This window comes from Danio rerio, chromosome 1 (genome assembly GCF_052040795.2).
Source record: "Danio rerio strain M-AB ecotype USA chromosome 1, GRCz13ab, whole genome shotgun sequence".
Taxonomy (NCBI): Eukaryota; Metazoa; Chordata; class Actinopteri; order Cypriniformes; family Danionidae; genus Danio; species Danio rerio.
The window spans coordinates 25,055,340-25,083,264 of NC_141021.1; the positions used below are offsets into that span (position 1 = coordinate 25,055,340).

At 38.2% G+C, this 27,925-nt stretch overlaps 1 long non-coding RNA gene across 1 annotated transcript; it reads left to right on the forward strand.

Annotated features, from left to right (window-relative positions):
• Positions 1-13,729: 13,729 nt before the first annotated feature.
• On the forward strand, positions 13,730-17,204 carry LOC147846824 (uncharacterized). Its single transcript, XR_015476589.1, has 6 exons — positions 13,730-14,400; positions 14,721-14,827; positions 15,793-15,923; positions 16,099-16,184; positions 16,484-16,526; positions 16,624-17,204. It is a non-coding gene; the product is annotated as an uncharacterized LOC147846824 (long non-coding RNA).
• Positions 17,205-27,925: the final 10,721 nt, after the last annotated feature.

Below are 27,925 nucleotides of genomic sequence, written 5' to 3' on the forward strand. Positions count from 1 at the left end.
TAATTTGAATCTGTGAGTTGTTGACTAATGAGTAGATTGCAGTCCAGTATTTTATTTATCATACAATTTTAGTTTTAATTACTTTTTTCGTTCTGTTTTTTTTTTCAGGTGTCAGTTTTGTACCTTTAAACTTTAATACTTTATTACTACGCACAAGTGACACTACACTACTTTCAGGTATTTTAAAATGACATAAAGCAAAAATTATTTGGAGAAGTAGGGTTACAATCTTTAATTCTTACTTACTCTCTCATTCACTGTGTAGTTTCTCCTCACTTCTAACCTTCTCTGATAGCTTTTGATTGAAAATGCTTTTGAAATATCATTCCAATCAATTTTTGGCTCAGCGACTCAGTCTCCAATTGAGTAATTAATTTATCTTCCACTGCAGATCACAACAACAATAACACACTAAAATGTCAGCAAACAAACCATTAAAACATCTGCTAGAAGAAGCGCGGCTTCCTGTCTCAATTCTCCGTATAATTTTTTTATTTTATTTCTTGTGATATATTGAAATATCACATGGTCAATGGTGACTTTTACTTAAGAATTTAATCAAAGAGAAAGCCAAGGATTCAAGCTAAATAATTATCCTGCTAAGAACCTTGCCCTTTCTGCCTCTACATCCTGCTTCCAAATTGCAAAGGAACGTCATTTTAATAATAGAATACAATAAATAAAATTCCACATGATTGCACAAAATTGCTCACTTTAAAATAATGTGTATAGATTAGCTACTGTAGATAAACCGACAGCTGTACAAACAATCAAGTTCTGCAATATGGGAAACATAAAAAGGATACTATTAAAATCATTGCTTCATTTGAAATACCATATTATGTTTTTATCTTTCATTAATTATTCACTGTATAATTAATGGATTAATGGAAACTATATTTCACAAAAGACAAAGTTAAGATGCTGTTCTTTTATCCCACGTGGATGCTACGAGTATAAACAAGAGACGAAAAAGAGACTGATTATGGCGAGGATGAATAAATGACAGCTTCTAAAAGTGTCTGAGAGACATTCCCTTTTTGCCCAGTAGGCCTACCTTGTTTTATTTGCTAATGTAAGATATTTTTTAAAAGATAAATATAATGTATAAAACTATGCATTATTTATATTACTTCATATTATCTAAATGCCTGATAAACTTTTTATATTAATGGACATTACACAGTTAATGGACAATTAATGGACAATACACATCTACTTTATTTGAATCTAACAAGCTTAGTTTACAATGTTTACATTATTCTACTTACATTAAATCTAAATCCCAAATATCAGAAATGACAACAGATTGTTAAGATTTAATTAATGCCAATTTTAATGTCATTGATTAATGCACTTACTTGACAGATTTAATTCATTAATTTTCCTTCTGCATTGTCCCTGGTTTATCAGGGTTTAACACAACTGAATGAAGCGCCACTTACTTGACAGATTTATATATTTTTAATTTTAGGTGTTTTAAGTTTGGTAAAATAATTTCTAATTGCATCTTTAGTGATTTTCAACTACTTACACTGTCTTTTTTCAATAGGTGGATTTAGAGGTTTTTTGCAGAAAAAAAAAGTACAAGTGGATTTAGCTGGTTGTCACACCCCTTGTCTGATCACGCTGTCTTTTTGTGTTTGTTAACATGTCACAAGCGCACGTGAATGTTTTTTGTTTTGATCAGTCACCATGTGTTCGTTATGGCAACCCTCCCATTTGTTCTTCTATTTACATTAATTACACTCACCTGATTTTCATAAGTAGTTCCCCTCTTGCCCTATTTATTTCTTCTCATGTGTGTCGTCTTCTGCTGGATCGTAGTTTGCGAGTGCGCTCACGCTCAGCCACTCGAGTCATGTCCTGTCTAGTTTTCTCTCTCTCTGGCTTTTTCTCATCTCCCTCTGTTCCCTGGCCAGACTCTTCCGATCACCGGCTTCCTTTCTCTCACTCGTTCCTCTGCATCTTCCACACGGCCGCATCCTTGAGCGCCCCCCTGTCGGGTAATGTTGACAATACCGCTGAATTTGTTGTAGTTTGTGACTTTACCCCGGCTGTTTTTGATTTTGCTTTCTGATCTGAGGATTGCGAAGGGACGTCCTCTGCCAGGTGTATCTTGTGCCAGCTCTCTACTTCAGCTGAACACTGTCAAAAGACTTTTTGTTCTGTTTTTTTCCCTGTTGTATTTGGTCTTCCTCAATTATTATTTTACCTTTTTGAGCTTAAAATAAATTTATCTAGATCCTTAAGCCTGCATCTGTGTCTGAGATCCCCAACAGAACGATCTAGCAACTATGGACACAGCAGGCTTAGACTCTCTATCACACAGCAGGGAGCATTGCTGGGGCAGCATGAGGCCAGGCTGACTAGTGCTTACAGAGAGATGGAGTTCCTGGCCAACCAAGTAGCTGAATTGACACTCCGAATTCAAGAGTTGCAGCACAATGTAGCCAAGGGAGGGCAAACAGCCCCTGGCCCTTGTCACCAGCATGACCCCCAGTACAATAACCCGCCACCTTATGATGGGGATCCAAATTTGTGCTGAGCCATCTTATCTCAGTGTTCTGTAGTATTCTCTCTACAGCCACACACCTATGCAGCTGAAGAAACAAATGTGGCCTATATCCTAACGCTCCTCACTGGCAAGGCTCGTGACTGGGGGACATCGGTCTGGGACACTCAAGCTCCTTGATGCGTTTCATTTGATGAGTTCAGACTGAAAATGATTAGGCTGTTCGACAGATCTGCTCAGGGCCAGGCAACAGCAGAGCAGCTGGCCCGTTTGCGACAGGCAGGCCGTTCAGTTGCTGAATATGCCATCCAATTCAAGACCTTGGCAGCATCTTGTGACTGGAATCAGTGGGCCTGCAGGTTCATGTTTCACACAGGGCTGGAGGATGAGATCCAGGAAGAGCTGGCCACCATTGATCTTCCTCACGACTTTGATGATTTGATTAACATGGCCCTACGGGTGGAGGGACGTTTACGCCGCCGCAGCAGTCATCGCCTGGTATTCCACCCTTCCTGGAAGACTGAGGACACCCTTCCTACCTCTGATGCCTCCAACTCTGCTTCCACGGGTCCAGAGCCCATGCAGGTGGGACGCCTCCTGCACACTCCACAACAAGCAGCATCGCCTCGCCCAGGGCTTGTGCTTGTACTGTGGCAAGCCAGGAAATTTTGCAGCTGCCTGTCCTTTAAAAGCCACATCTCACCAGTAAAGAGAGTGAGCACTACTCTTTTTTTGCATTTCTCCTCCTCTTGTACTGTTCTTTCTGTCTCTGTCCAGTTTGGGGATCTTTTTACTTCCTGTTTGGCCCTGATTGATTCGGGAGCCGAGGGTAACTCCAAGGATCGTTACTTAGCCGCCTTGTGGGGGATCCCTGCTCTTTCTTTTTCGGACCCTATCCCTGCCTGTTCACTTAATGGCACACTTATCACCACTGTGTCCCATAGCACCCCTCCTGTCACTCTTATTGTTTCAGGCAATCACCCATGGCTAGCGCAGCATAGCCCACAAGTTAATTGGTTGATTAATTCAGTTTTGTCATGAAATCAGCGTTGTCTTGGTTCGTGTCTTGGTCCTGCTTCTTTTCCTGTCTCTGTATGTCTTGCAGGTGGAGTTGGCTGATCTGGCTGGGGTTCCAGCGGAGAACCATGACCTGCGCCAGGTGTTTAGCAAGTCTCGGGCCACCTCCTTGCCTCTGCACCTTCCTTATGATTGTGCCATAGATCTCCCAGGCACTTCTCCACCAAAGGGTCAGTTATTCTCCTTTTCTGGTCCTGAGAGAGAGGCCATGGACAAATACGTTATAGAATCTCTTAAAGCCAACCTCATCTGACCTCCTCTTCCCCTGCGGGCGCTGGGTTTTTCTTTGTCAAGAAGAAGGATGGCTCCTTGCATCCCTGTATTGATTATCGAAGGCTTAACGACATCACTATCAAGAACAGGTACCCCTTACCACTTATGTAGTCTGCCTTTGAGGTGTTGCAGGGAGCCAAGGTCTTTACCAAACTTGACCTCCGAAATACCTATCATCTTGTTCGCATACGCGAGGGGGATTCGTGGAAGACTGCCTTTAACACCCCTATGGGACACTTTGAGTACCGGCATCTACCACTCGGTCTGACCAATGCCCCAGCAGTCTTCCAGGAAATGGTCAATAATGTGTTGAGAGACACGTTCAATCGCTTTGTCTTTGTGTACCTTGACGATATCTTGAAACCTTCAGATTAAGTAGGCCAGGCAGATAGGTACAGTACCCGTAAGGATTCCAGCGAATAAACTGTTTGTTCCAGTCAAAATGCACTCTGAAGTTATTCAGTGGGGTCTTTCCTCCGAGTTGACCTGTCACCCTAGAGACCTAGAGATTCTGGTAGCCATATATGGCCAAGGACGTCAGACAGTTTGTGTCTGCCTGCTCGGTTTGCGCTCAGAACAAGACTTCCAATGCCCCCTGTTATAGGTGTGGTCAAAGAGTATGGCTTTTCACTACCTACCTGCCTCTCAGAGTAGCCTTACACAAGTTGGCACCCAGGTTTATTGGACCATACCGGATCATCAAGGTCTTGAGTCCAGTGATGGTACAGCTCAAACATCCCCCCACGCTTGGTCGGGTACACCCTACTTTTCATGTATCTAGGGTTAAACCTGTGTTGTACTCATCCCTTGTTTCTTCTGCCCCAACCCCCCCTTCACCTCATCTAGTGGATAGCTCCCCAGTCTATACGGTGCATGTGTGTCGTCCTGTGCAAGATCGCTGTTTGCGAGTGTGCTCACGCTCAGCCACTCGAGTCGTGTCCTGTCTAGTTTTCTCTCTCTCTGTCTGTGTGTGTGTCAGTCCAGTTCGCCTTTATGTCGTGCTGCATCTCCCGAGGGCCATTGCCTCCAGCATCTGGTTTTTTCTCATCTCTCTCTGTTCCCAGGCCGGACTTCTCGCTCTCGGAGCCCAGCGGCTTCTTACAATGACCGGCTTTCTTTCTCTCACTTGTTCCTCTGCATCTTCCACACGGCCGCATCCTTGAGCGCCCCCTGCCAGGTAATGTTGAGAAGAACACTGAATTTGTTGTAGTTTGTGACTTTACTCCGACTGTTGTTTTTGCTTTTTCTCTTTGAACTGAGGATTGCAAAGGGACGTCCTCTGTCTGGAGTATCTTGTGCCAGATCTCTACTTCAGCTGCATACTGTCAAAAGATTTTTTGTTCTGTTTTTTCCCCTGGCTGTATTTTGGTCTTCCTCAATTATTATTTTAACTTTTTGAGCTTAAAATAATTTTATCTTGATCCTTAAACCTGCATCTGTGTCTGACAGGTTTTGATGCAAAAGAAAATCTACCTTGTTAAAAACCAAAGAAATGTCTAAAGGGACAAAAAAAAAAAAAAAAAATTACTACCTAATAACCCTATCATTACCTGTAAAATAAAAAATCTGAACCCAATCAGAGGAGCCTGATAGTAAATGCTCATGTACAAAAAAAGAGGTCTGATGGATTTAGAGGGTTTTGCATCTGAACTGAAGTAGTAATTTTATTTTTTATAATCATTAATTTATTTATTCATTCATTTATTTTCTTTTCCGCTTAGTCCCTTTATTAAACTGGGGTTGCCACAGTGGAATGAACCGCCAATTCATCCAGCAAATGTTTTACGGAGCGGATGCCCTTCCAGCTGCAAGCCATCACTGGGAAACATCCATACATACATACCCATTCACAAACATACACTACAGACAATTTAGCTTGCCCAATTAACTTATACCGCATGTCTTTGGACTCGTGAGGGAAACCGGAGCACCCGGAGGAAACCCACATGAACACAGCGATAACATGCAAACTCCAAACAAGAAATGCCAGCGACCTTCTTGCTGTGAGGCGATCGTGCTACCCACTGCACCACTGTGACGTCTTTTTTTAGAATTACACTTCATTAAACAGTCTGCAGAAAAACTTCAGCTGACATTCTCTCTTTGTACATGCCATTGAAGGGGGGAAGTCTTATCCAATAGAGCCATTCTCTTCCTCATTAGCATTAGATGTTAGTCTTGTGTTTGAATCTCCCACTATGCTGACACACAGGCTTTTGTAGCCTTGTCCTCTTTTGAAAAAAGAGCTGGGAGCACAATCTCATTTGAAATTAAAGGGACAGTCACCAAAATGGCACTATTGCCATTAAAATCTAAAAGGGGCAATTTCAAAGAAAACATTATTTCTAAGGTATTTCGAGTTGAAACTTCACATTAACATTCAAGGGACATAAAAGACATTTATGTCTTGTAAAAATAGACAAAACATATTCCCTTTAAAGTTTCTTCATGGAACAATGGGAATTTGTTTATTTATAAATGCATCTATGATTTTTAATAATGTACATAGGACTTTATTCACACTACATACATTCATACTGTATGTTTTTTTTCTAATTGTCACAAAGCATGTTTTGAACTAAATGTAATAACTAGTGCTTTCAATAAAACATGTTTCAAGAGTTCCCACTTAGATATGGTTAGCGTTCTTAGTAGGTTTTGCATGCTGTCCCGGTAGAGAACCCTGAGCTTGGAGATACTTGAGCCCAAGGCTCCTGCCCAGTCAATAAGCATATAACGGGATCCGAGATCTCGAGAGCTCCCCGTTGAAAAGGGAGGAAAAGAAGGAGATAGAGGGAGATTTGGATTCTTCCAAAACGAAGATTGAGCAGTTAGGAAAAAAACAGTCCATTTATTGTAAGCTTGGATCACTCTGATTGGATTATTACTGATTACAGATAAGCAGCCAGTCATGCTCAATCATATTGCTCCTCTTGAAATTAGTTTGTGAAACTTCACTTATTTTGATGTCTGTCTGTCTGTTTTGTTTCAGGCCCTAAAGACACAAAAGAGTTTCAGATCATTCAGCATCTGGCTAAATTAGACGGATGGCAGTGACTGAATAGCACACACATTTTTGTACTCAAATACTGTTGAGTAGTTGCACTTAAAGTAACAGTTAACATCAGTCAAGTTCAATTTTTGATTTATATGTAGCATAAAACAAACAGTCGGTTTGGTTTGGACTGGTTGGTTGTTTTGCTGCATGCAGCAAGTCAATCCTTTAACACCTCTATTTGTAAAACACCCACAAGCTTTGAAACTTGCCATGAGTTTTGATTTGGTGGGGATCTATTGGTACAAGTGTTTCACTCTGAGGCTTTTAGACTGCTGTTGTATTGTTCTTTTGGAAAACCCCAGAATGACATCAGCATGGTGTGGTTCAGATTGACTTTGCCATAAGAGTCAATTAGAGACTCTCCCACATGTACTTTGGGTTAGTGCATTCGATCAGAAGAAGGTCTGGAAATGATTGTTGTTGTGTGGCTTTTGTTTCAAAGTCTTTTGATTTTGAAGCATTTAACTGTCCACCCCCCTAAAGTTCAAAAGCTATGGCTCTGTTTTGCTCTTTCTTTCTCACTCTTTCACTCCCTCTCTAGGCCACAGATGATGTATAACTGTTTTGCTTGACAAGTCTAGTGAGCTATGCCATACAAAACTTGCCATAAAACAGTAGACCCTTTTATTCCTTTCTCTATCTCTGTGTCTTGCTTTAATTTCAGGCTGTATGTGTATGTGTGCATATTGTGTTTGATCTGAATGCAAGCAACTTTGACAGCTTTAAACTATTTTTCTGTTATTTACCCATGGTCATGTTGTTTCAAATCCACGGAATGTTTCAAAGAGTCATTAAGCAGCTCTTGCTAAACAATGATGGTTCATTGTGATCAGGTGCTGTCAAGTTCAGAGAGACAAAGGAAAAAGAGTAAATGCGCTGTAAAAGTGTAACACAAACTGTTGAACTCATACAAGGCGTTTGCATGCCAAAAAGTAATATTTTAGTCTTTTTTAAATGATATGCATTTCTCTGCCAAAGATTCAGTTCAGATTTCAAATTTGGGTCTCAAACTACAGTAAATGTACAAAAGCAGTTACTGGAAAAAATACCATTTTAAAAGTGTACTTTTTAGATACCTGATATGTACACTTTTAATACTAATATGCTTTAAAATATTGTCATCCAGGATATAAAAGAAATGTAAAATATATATAAAAAAATGTTTTCTCCATGTAATACTTCTGTGGTACTCAGTGGTTTGAACCTCTAATTAGCTGTTAAGTAAATCAGTTGCAACTTGTAACTGTTTTCATTCATTTATTCATTCATTCATTCATTTATTTTCCATCAACTTATTCAGCATATTTTTTTACGCAGCAGATACCCTTCCAGCTGCAACCCATTACTGGGAAACATCCATAAGCGCTCATTTACACACATACACTACGGACAATTTAGGTTACCCAATTCACCTATAGCATGTCTTTGGACTTTTGGGGGAAATTGGAGCACCCAGAGGAAACCCATGCAAACACAGGGAGAATATGCAAACTCCACACAGAAATGCCAGCTGACCCAGCCGAGGCTCGAACGAGTGACCTTCTTGCTGTGAGATGATTGTGCTACCCACTGCACCACCTTGACGCTCTTGTAACTGTTGATTTAATTTAATTCTTATGGCTTTTGATATATAAGAAATCACCTTACAAAAAGAATACTTTTGTTTCAGAGCTGAAAATGGCATAAAACAAACAGTCGGTTTGGTTTGCTGCATGCAGCAAGTCAATCCCATCTCCATTTGTAAAACATCCACAAGCTTTAAAACTTGTCATGAGTTAAGAAAATAACCACTTTTATTGACACCAGGTCCAGAAAATGCCAGATGCTGGAATGCACCTATTTCTAAGACCCTGTGGTGCAACTGAAAAAAATAAAACTAAGGGCAAAATATTAAAAGTGCAAAATAATAAGTAGCAAATAACATATGGATTTTGTTTAATAAAGAACAATCGGTATATGTGTACAAGTGAAGTTGGAATTATTAGCCCAAGTGAAGTTGGAATTATTTTACTTTTTCCACAATAATGGAGAGAAGATTTTTCTTCAAGATACTTCTAAACATAATAGTTTTAATAATTCATTTTTAATAACTGATTTATTTTATCGTCGCCATGATGACAGTAAATAATATTTTACTAGATATTTTTCAAGACACTTGCTTAACAAGGTTAACTAGGCAGGTTAGGGTAATTGGGCAAGTTACTGTATAACGATGGATTGTTTTGTAGACTATTGGAAACTAATAGCTTAAAGGGGCTAATTATTTTGACCTTAAAATGTTTTTAATAAAATTAAAAACTGCTTTTATTCTAGCTGAAATAAAACAAATAAGACTTTCTCCAGAAGAAAAAATATAATCAGATATACTGTCAACATTTCCCTGCTCTGTTAAACATAATTTGGGGAATATAAAAAAAAAGAAAACAATTCTAAGGAATGCTAATAATTCTGACTTTAACTGTAAGTACTAATTTTCCTTTTTCAGGCAAACTATTTCTTTATAGAATACAAATATTATCCCACATATGGTCATTGTAACCTTGCATTTCCCACTTCTTTGGCTTTGCATTGAGTTTCTTTGGGACTCTTTTAGTAAATGAATATATTCAGTGTTTTGATTTGAGCTCTCTGGAGTGCTATAACAGCCCTGATGATTACAAGCTATGGACAGATTTGATTGGTGCTTAATTTAAATAGTGTTTAGGTTAAACCTAATCACTTACGGCCACTGCTGAAAGGTCCAAACATCTCTCAGGCTCACATTCCACAAACTGCTCCCAAGAGAATCCCTATTTAATCATTAGCAACCACATTATTAGCATTCTGATGTTACAAAAACAGCTTTGTAGGCGGCATGAGCTCTTCCTGATATTTTGATGGAAAAAGGGAATGTGTAGACTTAGTGTATGATTGGCTGTTTATTCCAACCAGACGTTTAGACTGAATACAAAAACACACACATACACGCATAGTCTCACTATTACGCAATAGCCTCAAATAAAGTGCTAGATGCATGTGTGTATGTGCATTGAATAAATACAGTACAGCATTTTCTTTCCATATTGTATTTTATTTCCTTTCCATATAAGCATTTCCATTCTTGTTACTTAAAGGGGGTATTTACAATATTGACATAAAACTTGCTTTCAGCAGTTAATTAAAATACTTTCCTGTTACATAAATTAGTTTGTGTCCAGTCTAGCAAAAATATTCAAGTGCTGAGTGCTAAAAGTTGTTATTGCACGAATGTTATTCATGTCATTTTTAATGTTGGTTAGTCCCCATGCGTCCCACTGAATGTTTGTAGTTACTTGCTATCAATTTCTATTCTTTTTATATTGGCCTAACAGTATTTTTGTCCACTAAACCTACCCCTAAATCTAACCTTCACAGAAATATTTTTTTTTTGCATTTACATTTTCATTATTTCTAGATGTTTATTTCATTTGTGGGGGCCACTGGATGATCTACATACACAGTGTCAAACATAATAGGTTTAAATATCCTAGTTGGCCCTCTCACACAATCACAAATCTCACACTGAGTGTTTGAGAGCACAAAGACCTTTAAATGAGACTCATATCGTTTGCTGACTGTCCAAAACACAATGATGTCCATCATTACTCTTGAGCTCAAATATTTGCAAGTGTCTTATTTGAGGAGATTCCATCTCCATATATGCATTTAGAAAGCCAAATCTCTCTCTCTCTCTCTCTCTCTCTCTCTCTCTCTGTCTCTCTCTGTTACAGCACTTTATAAAAGTCAGAACACTTTTTTGTGGGCTGTGGGAAAATGTAAAGTAAAGAGGAAAAGCAGGTACACAATTTCATTGTGTGTAGTTTTGTGTTGTCTTAAGTTTGCGGTTCAAATTATTTATACAGTTCATACAGTGTATCATGTATTTGAGTATCAGTGCTGTGTGGTGGACCAAGTTAAGTAAAGCCATATATAGGTAATTATTGTTTCTATATATATATATCTTAATGCTCTTTTTCAGTTTGATGGTTCCAAATCTTTGTTAGGCCTAAAATGTATATAATTTTACACCTAACTAAATTAGATTTGTATGTATTATGTAACTGGATTTTTAGGTATACATACATACATACATACATAAATATACATACATACATACACACACACACACACACACACACACACACACACACACACACACACACACACACACACACGCACACACATATATATATATATATATATATATATATATATATATATATATATATATATATATATATATATATATATATATAAATATATATATATATAAATTATCATTGTATATTAATTAACATGTAAGTAATTAACTTTTTGTTGAAGTGTGATTTTACTTAACAATAGATACAAACCCATATTACCTATATTTCTAATATGTAATGTGTTAATAGTTTTTGAGAGGACTTTCAGAGCAGCCAGCCCTATTCATGCATTTATGTCCTTAGACAGATGTTGAAACCCTACAATCATCTTGTGTTTTTTTGGAGGCATAACAATTTTTCTCTTTGTGCATTTTTATTATTATTATTACTACTACTATTATAACATGCTTGAGTTGTAGCATTTTAACAAAATAATGCAACCTTTGCTGAAGAATGATTATAATTTCTTTAAAAATGTATAGATCTTAAACATTTAAATATGGCATATCTATATTTATCTGTCAGTGAATGAATGAATAAATTTCAGAAAACAACATGTAAATTATCTTGTATAAAACATGCAATTCTATCCACTCTTCACCTGTTCCTTGTCTGTTTCTTTTTTGTCTCCCCCTCTTCTTTCTGTTATGACATGAGAAGTAAGCTTCGGACAAGTTTCAAATGACACACATTGTCATGCATGTGTGTGCGACATGGTTGTCATACGAACTTTAGTAATCATACTCAACCCAGCTGTTGTTCCAGTGAGCAAAGGGCATGATCAAAGCATTATTGTAATTCTGACTGTTCGTTAATCATAACGTTCCTTTATATGCTGTGTAGATTTTCAGACACACTTGTTACTCTCTCTGCATGTGTGTGAAAGAGAATGGGAATGTGTACTTGATTGTAATTGAGGGATAAACCAAAACGAACTCTGAGCTTAAAATCTTAACCACACCCGTGATGTCATTCTAATGACATCAGTATTCCCAGACCATGGCAACTTGCTACAGACTGTCTATGTGTGTTACATTATATACTGTAAATGTGTCTATGGGTTTAAATCTTTTTTTTTTTCTGGCGTGTTCTGGGCAGGGCTTGTGCCACATTCTTGTTTAATGTTTTTATTTGCAGTTCCCATAGAAATCTTAGCAGAGAGGTGGTATTTAAAGTTGTACAGCTTAGTGATTTTGATTAATGTTGAGTCTTTGTGTACATGTTGTTGTGTCTTAAATGTGTCAAGTGGATAGTTATTCCTGTAATGTTAAAAGGATAGTTCATTCAAAAATGAATATTGAACAATACCGAATAAAGAATGCCAGTATCAAACAGATCTCAAAACCCATTCACTCAAAGATACCAACAACTGTTTGGTACTAAAATTCTTTCAAATGTCTTTCAAAATACATTTGCCAATGAATTGAGTTAGGAATTTATTGTCAAATGTATAATTCATTGTAATGTTTTGTCACGCTTTATTTTGATGGTCTGTTTGTTGAATCTAAGTAACATTACATCTCCGTGCCAACTATCTCATTAGATTATAAGTAGTCTTTTAAAATGGGATTAGGGTTGGGGTTAGGGTTATTTAGTGTAAGTTGACATGTACTTGCACAGTTTCTTATTGTCAGTTAAATGTCTGTTGAAGGTGCATATCAACAGATATTAGGCAGACAGTTTACTAATACTCAAATGGACCATCAAAATAAACTATTACCTAATTTTTTACCACAATGATATTAGCTAATATTATAAATAACATGAGCTCAAAGATAAATGTTTTTGAAGCACAGGTTAATGTATGCCTCTGCTGTACTTCTGCTGATTGTAAGCAGCTAGCCATGGCTGTAACTGAGCCTTATGGGAATTGCAGTTTTTCTGCCTTTATGAGCTGTGGACAGCTTCAAAAGTGCAGGAGGTTGTACAGAGAGAGCATTAGATTTGGCAACATCAACAGCAGAGTAAGGTGTTTTTTCCTCGCTCTGTCTGCCTCTTTCACACACTTTCCCAAACATGTGGTTTGAGTTTTGTAGCGTCTCAAACTTAAAGCTCTTAAACACACACACACACACACACACAGGCCACCCTGCTCCCAAATAATGTGCCAGAACTCTCTGTGCGTAAGTTTACAAATGTCTGACCCTTATACAGAGTACAGCATTTTGCTTTATCTAATATGATCTTTGTGTGTGTTCTTGGATTCAATGATTACATGTTTTTTATTATCTACAGCAAGGAAGAGATTATATTTCAAAATTCTACTTTTTAATAGCTGTATAAAACATGACACACACGCTAGCCATATATTCACACTATATTTCCTCCCTTTTGTCACACATGCTTCTGGGAGATGTATTGATGGAGTGTATTACTTCTACAATGCCATTTCTAAGAAATGTGGAAATTATTTAGAGCTCATATCGCCCAAGTTATGTCAGTGGAATCATGAAGTCATACCTCATTCCAAGTGGAAATAAGGCCTAGAAATAGAAAGATGGAGTGAGACAGACAAAGGCTGAGAAAGTGAGAGAGACGGGAAGCAAGGAGAGAGGAAACAAAATAAATCACTTTGCGTAAAAGCTTCTCAAATATTTTATGGCTTGCCTAAATTATTTAAATAATTTAATAGTTTATAAGTGAGATATTAAGATACAGATTCATTTGTAGACATGTGTTTCTCATTCCCTGCAGTTGTCCAATGCTTCAGATGTTATCAGTAATACTTGCTGAGACTATGTTGAACTGTATATATAGATGTCCTTCAAAGAAAAGCTTGAGGGCACAATTTTGGCTTTAGATTGATTGCAGTCCTTGTACCTCAATACTGATGAAAAAATGGATACCCTGGTCATTTTATGTAGTCTTTAACTAGTATGTAGTGTTATTTAACTTAACAATTTGATATAATAGTGTACTATTGTGCAGGTGATATATGATACAATACAAATTTATTGTCTGATGTTTTCTCGCGTAACAGCATGTTATATACTTAATTTAGCTTGTAGAAATCTGTATTGATATTAAATAAATTATTTTAAGAAAATAAAAAACAATGAGCAATTACTTTGTGTTAATTTGTAAAAGTTAAATTCTCGGTGTTGAAGCATTTCAGAGTAAAGTGTTGACGTTAAAGAGTTAGATTTTGATAAATGAATATAATAAGAGTTAGAATTGATTTTATTCAGTGCGAAATCAAGGAGTTATCTTTTCTACACTTGGTGGTGTTATTTCCAACATCCGGGAATTCATGCAGCAACAGTCACTGAAGAATTTTCCAGACGCCATTTTCCATCTGAGGTTTAGAACAGCAACTGGTGAGTCAAACTACCTAAATGTTGGTATTTTACTGACTTTCTCTAAGGAAATACAGTTGTAAACATATTGTTAAGTTAATAACTTTAGAATGGAGTGACAATTTTAAACTTCTGCAGTTCATTCATGGTCGTTTGTGTATCTAGCTTAACTGCATTACTATTCACTTCTTTTCAAGAATGTTTTTATATATGCTCACGCATACATAGTGCATAAAAACATCAAATGTACATGTTCAACACATTTCTGTCACGCTTATTGCCATTTTGTGCGTTGTTACCCATCTGTAAAATAAAATCGACACTTCTCCTTTAATTCGAAGCAAACTAGCGAGGGAATCCCCGGAGCAGCCTAGCCTACTCTGCCCGGATGCTAACGGCAACACAGGACGGTTTCCATACGCTCTGGAGAGTTTCTAAAACATATCTGGTGAGTAAATGAACATATGCTTACTTGTAAAAGGCTTCCTGACTAAAACATATGATTTTTTTGTTATTCGTGTACATTAATTTAGTTCTTTTAAACACCGCGGCCTTTTTAAACTGGTTCATTCGTGGCCGTCCATATACCGTTAGTCCATAGACTCGCGTGATAACGTACGCTTGAATTATATTAAGTGTTGACAACCATTAAAGTCGGAATGTTAACATTAATGTCTTTAAATGACCGCGTTTGCACTTTCTCAGACATTTAAGGTTACAGAAGTCTCCCGGAAGTTGCGGGACTAACGTTAACGTTATCCCGCAAATGCACAGAGACTCCCAGATGCCCAAGTAGATGCCCGCAAATGAATGATAATCTCCCAAAAATCGCGCGTCTCCCGCCCGGTCATTAAACACTTTGCACAGCCCTCTCCACCGCATCCCTCCCAGCTCTTCAGGTACGTCGCGCGCAAGTCACCCCCACCGCTCTTCAGGTACGTCGCGCGCAACTCATCCCATTGCTCTTCAGGTTCTCATCTCTCCCGCTACCTCCCGCAAATCAACTCTGTATTCCTCGAAAATTACTTTTCCCAACTCGGGATGTCTGACGTTAGTAAGTTAGGCTATTTATGTAGTCAGGAACATCTTAGTCAAGCTTTTTCTCCCGCATGATATTGTGCTTAAAACTATAGGCTAAACTTAGCATGTACTGTACACAACATTTCCTTTTTATTAAAGACAATTTAGTGCGTTGTAAACAGCCACCTGTCTGTAAAAAATAATCAACTGATTCATATTTGAGCAGCCTAATGATGATACAGGTTTGATTTGTAGATTTATTATCAATAATCAACATTTGAATCAAAAGAAATCTGAAAAAGTGTGAGGCATACTTTGTGATGTTCATCTCTCCTTTTTATCTGAAGGTTATGCATATGTGTGGATACTAATTTTTTGTTGTTTTTTTAACAGCCACAGTTCTCTATACAATAACACAAGACCCTGTGACGATTGGCTGATTAGAGACGGATGGTGTATTTCCAGAGTTGGTGAAATGACCAAGCACACCTTCTTGGTCATATGTGGTGATAATAATAATTAAGGTATGTTTGATAAAGTTCTGTATTTGTTTCACATAAGCTAAGAGGGTATTAGAGCATTAGAGAATAACAAATGACATGAAGGTGATAAGTTTTGTATTGTGGGTGAACGGTTACTTAACTAATGTTTTACTCTTTGCTTTGCACTTTTCCTCTTCTGCTTATCCTAATATTTTAGATTATATTTGGACCTGAAACATCTGCTAGACTCCAGTAAAGGTGGCGTCAATACTGGACCTGAAAGGGCCTAACAAGTTGAATCTGGTAAAGAAACATGCACACACGCACGCACGCACACTTACAGAAAAGTGTTGTTTATGAAGTTTATGAATATTTTTTACACTGTGGCCAATATTTTGGGGAAGTCAGCATCACTAAATAATATAAAAGATTTTAAGCTCCTCTAAATTTTGCTCCAAGTGTTGTGTTAAATTCAGGATTCTGGACAGACAGCTGCCTGTTTTTCCAGTTCTAGTCATAGTGGTTAACCTAATTGTTTTTGGAGATTCCAACAGGGATGTATGTGTTTTTTCTACTTTTCCATATCCTGTCACCTCAACCAGCTGGGAGAGTCAAGTTGTGGATCATCATGTAGATTTTCAAAAGGTGAGTTTAGATTTCTTGAATGTTTTATTTACTTTAAATGTTCTTTTAAATATATCATAGAATTTGATTGCAATTTGTTTTCAAAAATTTTTCTTAGTCATGCTGGAGACTTGAGGAGTTCTTAGATGAGCATCACCCTATATCCGTGCATCAGGAACCACCAGACGAGCGATCAGCAGCTGCTACATCGTCATGGATAAAAAGGTCATCCTGTGGCTGGGAAGCACTTCATTCACAGGACATGCTTGATGAGATTTCCTAGCTGCAGTTTGTTTTCACACAAGTTTACAGCATTTATACCTTCATTTAAACTGCTGTGTTTGATATGGAGGACCAAGGAAACACCCGAAGTGAAAGATTTGCACACCAAGTTGTTTAAAATGTAATTTTACAAGAAAACTATGAGTTCAGAAGAAAACTATGAGTTCAGAAGAAAACTATGAGTTCAGAAGAAAACTATGAGTGACGCTATATTGAACTTTCAAATTGCTCTGATAACACATCAAGTTTGGACCAAAGGACTGAAACAGCCTTTTTGAGCACTGGTCATACATATTTTGTTGATACTGTCTGTACTAATAAAACATTTAAAGCATATTTGACATTGTTGCATTTTAAAAACTGAATGAATTGTTGAAGTGGTGAATGTTTTCAAATAAAATGTTTTTTCTTTTGTAATTTACAGTCTATTTTACCTTTTTACCATATTTACACTCAAGAGAGTTGAATAAAATAACAATATATTGTAGTAAAAAAATTACTACCAGGCGGTGTTAAATATAGTTACATTTTTAACTCTGCCCAGAGTTAAAATTAACCCTTACTTCGGTGTCAATGTGCCAACCCTTTTGAAAGTGTTGATTTAACTCTGTTTTGAGTGGACCCCATGAGACACTTTCAAAGTGTTGAAATTAACACCCATAGAGTTGTTTTGGGTCCCCATATTTTGCTGTGTATAATGCATAAATTACTCATTGACTACGGCCACCACTAACACTTAGAATGATAGCATGAACTTAAAATATCAAAAAGTACAAAAACTTTGACAATTTCAACATGCTTAAAATGAACCATTCAGGAAATTATACTCACAAATGTTTGTTCAATAACTGTGTGATACAGTGAATGTAAGAGATCTAGTTGAAAAAAAGAAAAAGATTCAGTTCGTGTAAGAGATTCCTTACATTCAGTTCTAATAACCCAGTTCAAACGATTCAGTTTAATCACTTCAAATCAAATATTAGTTCAGCACAAAAATAGCCCAATGTTTAGAAGGAAAAAATATCCTTTAAGCAGTTTTTCAAATAAAAACAAAAACATAAGTTTGTTCTGTTTGCACAGTTTAGCAGATAATTGGATGTTTCCTATCACATTCTTGGTGTAGTTTTTCTGCTTTACATCTGCATTCATCTTGTGGGTTGACTTGGCATCTTGAATCATCCTTCATACTGAAACATTCAGTAATTTCAACATAATAAAAAAATCTGACTTGCAAATACACAAAAATAGTGTTCACAACATATCAACATTGCTGTTTGTGGCTTAATAACAGAACAATTATCGGTAACGCTTTATAATAACTACACACTATAAATCATCTGTTAAGCATTAGCAAATAGTGAATTCATTATCCGTTAAGCATTAACTCTACATCAATAAACGTTAGTAACCAGTTTATAACTGCAGCTACAAATGCTGGCTTCTTGACTTATAACCACATTTAAAATGTGCTTAATAATTGTATTTTCATACTTAGTAAATGATTAATTTTTCATTACTAAATTAAGTATCACATTATTTACAAACCATTTGTATTTAAGAGTAGTTGAGGGTTTTTAGGATCATCCAGAATGAGTTAGTAAATGATTAATAAACTATTGAAATCAACGTTTATATGTTTTATTATTCAGGCATATACTAATAGTCAACTAATGTTAATAAATGCTTTATTAACTCAACTTCATGCAGTTTTGTGATCTAATCTAAAGTGAGGAAAATTCATGCTTTATAAATCCCTTATAAATGACAAATAAAGGCTCAGAATCAAATGAACAATAATCTTTGCAATCTTTTCTAAAATGTAAAATTACTGTAAAGTTTAAAGATTGCTGAATAACAGGAGTGTCAAAATACAACAAAACTGGATAAAACAACAATATAATAATTAAACAATGTAGTAAAATGTAATGTTTAAACTCAACAGTGATTTTATTTTAGATACGGTTGCAAAGATTTATTTTTCATTTGAAGTACAGTTTCATTTGTGTATCTTTAATTAAATTGGAATGAATAATGTAATTTTTCCTGTTTAGAATTTAACTGAGCCTTTATTTGTCATTTATAAAGGATTTATAAAGCATGAACAGTCCTCACTTTAGATTAGGTCACAAAACTAGGTGAAGTTGAGTTAATAAAGCATTTTTTAACATACATTGTAACCATTAATATATGCCTGAATAATAAGCTATATAATCATTGATTTCAATAGTTTATTTATCTTTTACTAAATCATTCTTATTGATCCTTAAAACGCTCAACTACTCTTAAATACAACTGGTTTGTAAATAATGCGATACTTAATTTAGTAATGAAAAATAAATAATTTACTAAGTATGAAAATAAAATTAAGCACATTTTAAATGGTTATAAGTCAAAAATACACCATTTGTAGCTGCAGTCATAAACTGCTTACTAACGTTTATTAATGTAGAGTTAATGCTTAACGGATAATAAATTCACTATTTGCTAATGCTCAATAAATGATTTATAGTATGTAGTTATTATAAAGTGTTACCCATTTATCCTTCATTAGCCTGCAGCAGCAAATTTCCACTGTAATCTGACACTGTCACTTCAACGCAGTTTTTAAAAAATGTTACTTATCTCTATTATCATCAGTGTTGTCAACTATTTTCACTGAAAATTAGCTAAAACCCGCCTAAAAAGTAGCTTAAGCCTGTCATGTCTCTACTCTCGTGGTGCCGTGTATTATATTATATTAAAACTTTACATCCAGATGCACAATAAATAGATTCTTGTTCACATATTACTTTGCTTGATGACGTCATTGCGTAATCGCAACTCAAAACTACATCTTTGTGTGTAGTATAAAAAATAAATGTTTTCTCAAATTGGCTGGCCATCTCAGCAAAAACATTATTTGAAATATGTCTATTTAGATTTGTATGAAAAATGTAGTTGACTTTTTATAAAAGTAATACAAACACATTTTGATAAGAATTTTTTAATTTTAAATATAACACTGATAATGAACAGTAGGGTGACGCGGTAGTGCAGTAGGTAGTTTTGTCACCTCACAGCAAGAAAGTCGCTGGTTCAAGCCTTGGCTGGGTCAGTTGGCGTTTCTGTGTGGAGTTTGCATGTTCTCCCCTTGTTCGCGTGGGTTTCCTCCCCACAGTCCAAAGACATGCGGTACAGGTGAATTGGGTAAACTAAAAATTGTCCATAGTGTATGAGTGTGAATGAGTTTGGGTTCAGCTGCAACCCAGAGATGGGTTGCAGCTGAAAGGGCATCCGCTGCGTAAAACATATGCTGGATAAGTTGTCGGTTCATTCCGCTATGGCGACCCCGGATTAAAAAAGGGACTAAGCCGAAAAGAAAACAAATGAATGAATGAATGATTGAATAATGAACAGTTACATTCTTTTAAATAAACAATCACAGCTTGTTTACTTACTCTTTTTAACTTGTAAAATTAACTCATTTGTGAAAGTGACAACAATTATAGCACTATTGTAATTTATTGTTAGCTAAATTACCAACAATTATACATGCTAACAAATATCAGTAAATTAGTAGATATCAAAAACAATCTGAGCTAACATTTTACTATACTGAGTGAAGCCTGCAGCCACTACTCTATTGAGTCACTTTTTAAAAAATTCTAAAAGTAGCCAAATGAATGTTAAAAATTGCAAAATTGTTTGCTAGGTGCTTTTTGAAAAAAAAATGTTACTAGGGTAGTACTAAAAGTTGCTAAATATAGCAACAAAATTGCTAAGTTGGCAACACTGATTATCATACAGTGTGAACTTATGAACTAACTCACGTATATACATATGTTTAACCTACAATACAATAAAACTCATCTGAATCACAGCGTTAAAGATTAAAGGGGGCGTTCTCTCTTATTGTTACATCAGTACACACTAAATTGCATTTTCAAAGATTTGTGCACTTTTCAATATGCATAATCAGCCAAATCACTGACAATGAAAGTACATTTATTCATTTTCTGGAAACACCCCAAAATACTTATTCACACACACACACACAAATGCACACATGCATGCGCACACACACACACACACACACACACACACACACACACACACACACACACACACACACACACACACACACACACACACACACACACACACACACTACAGCCAATTTAGTTTATCCAATTCACCTATAGCATATGTTTTTGGATTGTGGGCAAACCGGAGCACCCAGAGGAAACCAACGCAAACACGGGGAGAACATGCAAATTCCACACAGAAACACTAACTGGCCCTGCCGGTACTTGAACTAACGAGCTTCTAGCTGTGAGTGCTAACGACTCTGCCTCTGTGCCACCTAAGAAAAAAAAATGCTGTTTATTTTTTAAAATAAAAAAACAAAAAAAACTGCATGATATAACATTTTGCCACACAAGATATATATGTCAGGGTGTAAGTATAAATAAAATACAAATGTGCCAAAATGTACATATTTAATAATTAAATAAATACATTATAGAGTTCACAAATTTTTAAAGTGCATATGACTTTCATGTTTAAAAAGTCTCTGATACTGGTAATATACAATAATATTTAAGTTATCGATACCCTAAATTTAGGCTTCTTATTGATAAATTTATATTTATATATGTAAAATGTTGAATTAATAAATAAAAACAATTTCCATCTTGATAAGGATAGACAGATTGTAACGAAGTGGCTGACACAGAGGGATCTATTTGCAGTATTTTTATTAAACACAGTTTAATAACAAATAGTACACAGATGTTAAGCGTGTGCGAACTCACATCAAACACAGTAGTATGTCGTCGAAGGGCTGGCGGCAGGCAAACACAGGATGAGTATGCAGGCATGGGTCAGAGGCAGGCGGCTAGCATGCTTTCAGTGTAAGTGGATGACGTAATGTTAGAAGTCTGGTGATGATGACCTCTGCTGGCCAGTGAGGGGAATGACTGGGACCGAGTCGGTGACAGAGCCCCCCCTCCTGCTCCATGACGCCGAGGTCTACCACGGGTACGAGATGCCGGCCTTTCCGGATGCAGAACTCACTTAGGAACTTACTTAGCAGAGTTGGGTCAAGGATGTCCTTTCGATTAGTCCACGATTGTTCCTCCGGGCCGTACCCCTCCAAGTCGATCAGGTATTGTAGATGTCCCCCCGGCGTCTGAACCTCAGGATCTCACGGATCTGGTACGCCTCCTCTCCATCGATGATGATTGGTGGGGAACCCTGATCACCGGCTGCCACCTCCCCATCTACCTCGGCTGGACCAGCAGCTGGCTTGAGCAGTGATACATGGAGGGTAGGAGAGATGCGATAGTGATTAGGCAGGTTTAGTCTGTAGGATACGGGTGTGATTTGACGATCAATCATGAAAGGGCCAACATACCTTGGACTGAGCTTTTTGCAGTGGAGTCTAAGGTGAAGGTCTTTGGTGGCTAGCCATACCCATAGTCCAGGAGTGTAAGTGGGACTGGGGCGGCAGTGACGATCGGGCTGTTCCTTAAATCTTCGGACTGCATGGGAGAGATGTGTATGGGCTGCGTTCCAGGTTGTTTCACACTGTTGGAACCAATGGATCGAGGGCTGGGAGTTCGGATCGTTCGCCAGACCATGGGAACGGGGGGGGGGTTGAAAGCCTAGGATGATTTGGAAAGGCGTTAGGCCAGTGGCTTTTCGGCCCACAACAGAACACGGCTTTTTTTTTTAATTTCCTGATTCAGCCGCTCTACCTGACCATTGGACTGAGGATAATATCTGGAAGTTAGTCTGATATTGATATTAAGGTTTTTGAAGAATGCAGACCATACTCTTGAAGTAAATTGGGGGGACCTCTGTCAGACACGATATCCTCAGTAGCCCATAAAAAAAAAAAAAAAAAAAAAAAAAAAAAAAAAAAAAAAAAAAAAGAAATTCGAAAAACTTGGTTGCACAGGAGCTCAGCGGTTTCTAATGTTGTGGGAAGCTTCGGTATGGGGGATCAGCCTGCAAGCCTTGGAAAAGCGGTCGATGACGGTGAGGATTGTGGTGTGGCCCATAGACAGGGGGAGATCAGTAATAAAGTCAATGGCAATGTGTCAAGGGGAATTTCAAGAGGCTGTAGAAGGCCGGCTGGACTGTAACGGGAGTGTTTGTTCATGTTACAGGGGGCACAATTCTTTACAAAGTTATTGACGTCCTTTCTCACGTCGGGCCACCAGTAGCGGTTGAGAATGAGGTCTAGGGTGCCTGCGATGCCTGGGTGACCGGAACTGGGGTTAGCATGAATTTCTTCAATTAGTTTGCTTCAGAGTGGTGGTGGGACAAAGACCTTTTCAGCCGGACAGGTGGGAGGAGAGGGATGTTCTGCTGCGGATTGAGCGATTTCTGCATCTATATCCCAAGAGATGGGTGCCAGAATCATAGAGTCGGGCATAATAGGTTGTTCATCTTCAACTTTGGAATCCTCTTCAGAAAGACGGGAAAGTGCATCGGCTTTGATGTTCTTGGGTCCGGGAATGTATGTCACAGTGAAATGGAAGTAAATGAAGAATAGAGCCCATCTAGCCTGTCGGGGATTTAGTCTCTTTGCTGAACGGATGTATTCGAGGTTCTTATGGTCGGTTATTGCGGTAAATGGGTGTAAAGCTCCTTCTAGCCAGTGCCTCCATTCTTCCATTGCTGATTTCATAGCCAGGAGTTCTCTATTACCTATGTCATAATTTCTTTCTGCCGGGTTTAACTTTCGTGAGAAGAAGACACAAGGGTGGAGTTTGTTGGATGTAGCTTGCTTCTGCGATAATACAGCGCCAATGCCTGTATTGGAGGCATCAGTTTCAAGGGTGAAGGGGAGTTTTGGATCAGGGTGACAGAGGATAGGTGCTGAGGAAAATCGGGTCTTCAGAAGATTGAATGCTCGTTCGGCATCTGGATTCCACTTGAGTCTAGGATTGCTTGATTTAACCAGGGAGGTGAGTGGTGCAGCTACTGAACTGAAGTTGCGAATTTCTACAGAAGGCTCATTCGCAAATCCCAGGAAGCGTTGCATCTCTTTCACAGTTTTAGGTCTTGGCCAATTCAACACAGCATTAACCTTGCTCTCATCCATAGCGACTCCATCTGCGCTAATTATGTACCCCAGGAAGAATGTGCACGTCTGGTGAAATTCGCATTTGGATAATTTGGCATATAGCTGGTTCTTGATCAGCCTCTGGAGCACAGCTCAAACGTGATTAACGTGGTCTTCAAGCGTTTCGGAGTAGACAAGAATGTCATCAATATACACAATGACCCATTGATTTAACATGTCCCGAAATACCCCGTTGATGAATGCTTGAAACACAGAAGGACTGTTTACCTGGCCGAAGGGCATCACCCGATATTCATAGTGCTCGGTGGACATGGAGAACCCGGTTTTCCACTCGTCGCCCCGCCTTATGCGTATGAGGTTATAAGCACTGCGAAGATCAAGCTTGGTAAAGTACTTGGCTGAGCGTAATTGTTCCAAGGCAGCAGGGACTAGAGGTAAAGTATATCTGTACTTTACTGTTATTTCGTTTAAACCTTTGTAGTCGATGCATGGGCGGAGGGTACCATCTTTTTTTTCGACGAAGAAAAAGCCGGCAGATGCGGGTGACGTGTATGAACGAATAAACCCCTTGTCCAGCTCCTCCTTGATGTAAGCATTCATGGTCTCTGTTTCTGTTTGGGACAAAGGAAAGATTCTCCCACGAGGGGGCGTTGTGCCAGGTAATAAATCTATTGCGCAATCGTACTCACGGTGAGGTGGGAGTGTGGCTTTCTTCTTGCTGAAAGCTTCGGGAATCATGGAAATCTCAGGGGTATCAGAGCAGGTAACCATATTGAGCTGAACTGGGACGATAGAACACAGACAATTTTCAATACATGAATCACTCCATCTTGTGATCTCACCGGTTTTCCAGGAAATGAAGGGGTTATGTGTCTGCAACCACGGTAATCCAAGAATAATGGGATGTTGCAGGGATTTGGTTATTAGCAGATCCAATGCTTCCTTATGAAGAGAGCCAGTTTGTACTGATAAAGGAACAGTGCGGTAAGTGATCTTTCCATCCCCTAGGGGCGTCTGTCTACTGCCATGACTGCTAGCGGAAAAAAATAAAAAAAATAAAAATAAAAATCACAAGAAGTTAGTGGGATATTGTTGCTAAAAAAAAGCAAAAGCCTCATCCATGAAGTTGCCAGCGGCTCCTGAGTCAATGAGGGCGACAGTGTTAATACTGGTGTTCCTGCAACACACCAAAGTGGGGACAACCATAGCGCTTTTATTAATAGCAAGAATTGAGGTAGCACTCACCAATTTTGTCTTGGAAGGAGGCTTATTGGGACATTTGAGCTTCGTATGACCACCAAGACCACAATATAGGCTGAGGTTATTCTTAATGCGTCTCTCACGCTCTTCCGGGGACAAATGGGCTCGACCCAGTTGCATGGGTTCACCTGAACTTGTAGGAGCTGGAGTGGATTCCTGGCTGGGACAGGAGAGAGCGACAGGTGAGTGTTTTCGGGTGCGAAGCAGATTATCCAGCCTGATTGAGAGCTCAATGAGCTGGTCGAGTAATTTGCCATCATCTCTACACGCTAATTCGGTCTGTAATTCAGGGTTTAATGCTTTGCGGTATAGAGTCTTTAAAGGATTGTCAGCCCAGCCAGTTTGTGCAGCCAAAGTGTGAAAATGGAGAGCAAACCTAGCTGCTGGTTGATCATTTTGTTGGATAGATAATAATTCTTCGCTTGCGTTTCGACCTCCCACGGGATGATCGAAGACAACACAAAAATCGCTGGAGAAACTCCTTGAATGTTGGGAAAGTGGGGGTGTTTTCCGGCCAGACTGCAGTAGCCCAATCCAGGGATTTTCCAGAGAGCAACGAGCAAACAAAGGCGATCTTGCTGTTCTCATCTGTAAACATATGGGGTTATTGTGCGACAAACTGCTTGCACTGAAGCAAAAAACCTTTACATTTAGAAGGGTTACCATAGAATTTGTCAGGGAATGCCAGGCGGGGACTGGTATGATGAGGGGTAAAGGTTACCGGAGGTTGATGAGTTGAGTAGTTGGCGGTAGGTTGCGCTGGGGTCGCAACTTTCAAATTTCGCATGGTACTCACAAGTTCCTCCGTTAGCTGCTTGAGAAAAGCAAGCTGTTGCTGGTGGGTCGCAAGAACTTGGGCTTGGGTTGTGAGTTCGTTGGAATGGACCTGTAGGGCTGCGGGATCCATGTCTGGCGAAGTCTTCTGTAACGAAGTGGCTGACACAGAGGGATCCATTTGCAGTATTTTTATTAAACCCAGTTTAATAACAAATAGAACACAGATGTTGTGCGTGCACAAACTCACATCAAACACAGTAGTATATCGTCATTGGGCTGGCGGCAGGTAAACACAGGATGAGTAGGCAGGCATGGGTCAGAGGCAGGCGGCTAGTATCAGAGTCGGTAAGCAGGCTAAAGTACAAGGCAGGCGGCAGGCAGGACTGGGTCAGTAAACGAAGCAAGATCACAACGGGAAAGCAGGCAAGGATGAGAACGCTCAGTAGTGTTAGCCGGGGCAGAACAAGACTTCGCAATGAAGCAGCGTGTTTGTGCTGCTTATATGTGTGTGGAGAGTGATTGGGGAATGTGCTGCAGGTGTATGCCAATCAGTCTGTGAGGATGACGTAATGTTAATAGTCCAGTGATGATGACCTCTGCTGGCCAGCGCGGGGATTGACTGGGACAGAGTCGGTGACATTAGTATTGTGTTTTAATGATATTATCTTTTTTTAATTTTAGTGCTATTACAGGATCATTGTCTGCTGATTGTTGCCTGAGTATCAGAATGGAAAATTATGGATATTAGAGGTATTGTTTAAAACAAAGAAGGGTTTTTATTTCTACTTTAATGTGTGTTTTATTTATAGGATGTTTTATTCTGTTTGAGATTTTTATATTCTCAGTTTCTGTGTTGTAATGAACTGTGTTTTCCCTTTTTAGACATGTTAGGTTGCCGTTGACTTTAGACCTACAATAATGTTTTTGTTATTGAATCTTTTCTTGTTGAAAAGTTTTGTTTTTTTTTTTTTTACTTTTTTTTTGTTGTATGTGAATTCGGGTTGTTTATTATGATGTTAGGTTGACAACAGTTTGTATTTGTATTTTTCTTTGTTAATCTTTTCTTTCTTTTGTAGGCTCTGTTTTGGATTTGCTTTACCATCAGTGGCCACTGGGTTCTCTGCACTGTGTGGATGGCGGTGGAGAAAAGGTGGTTCGAATTGTGTGGTGATTTGGTCATTGTATTGATGTATTGATATTGGTATTGATTTTGTGTTTTTTAGGTTGCAGTGTGATTGCTGTGTCTGGACGTTCCTGTAAAAGAAGTCTTCTTGAAGGCAGCATGCTGTGTTCCAAATCTCTATATACTTTTCAGATTTAATGGTGTCATCACAGACGTGCAAGCTACCTTAGCCAAGGACACTTGACCATTACAGACCCTGGCTTTTAAACTTGTTGCTGGTAACAGTGTGGAAAATCCTTTTTTCTTTTTTGGTCTGGAGCACATGGTGTCCATTTCTCACAAAAAATACCTGAAATACTGATTCATCTGACTGCAGTACATGTTTCCATTGTGTGATGGTCCATTCCAAATGCCTCAGAGCCCAGAGAAGTTGACGGTGTTTCTGGACACAGTTAACATAGGGCTTCCTTTAGGCACAGTACAATTTTTGCTGGCATTTGTGGATGTAACTACATATTGTGGAACTTGACAAAGGTTTACCAAAGTAGTCCTGAGCCCATGTGGTAATATCACCTAGAAATGAATGAAAATACCACCTGAGAGATTGGAGATCACGGTTGTACAGCTCATGCTTGTGCCCTTTTTTTTTACTAACTGAAATTTCTCCACATTACTTGAATATTTTAATTCTGTTATATTTTTGGAGGTGAAATATCCAAATGTTTTCTTATCTTTCTTTGAGCAAGATTGTTTTTAAACATTTCAATAATTTTCTCATGCATTTGTTTGCAAACTGGCGATTTTCTGCCCATACCTAAGGACTACACCTTACTTGGATGCTGCTTTTGGACCAAATCATAATTATAATCACCTGTTAACGTCACCTGTTTCAAATCACATCAT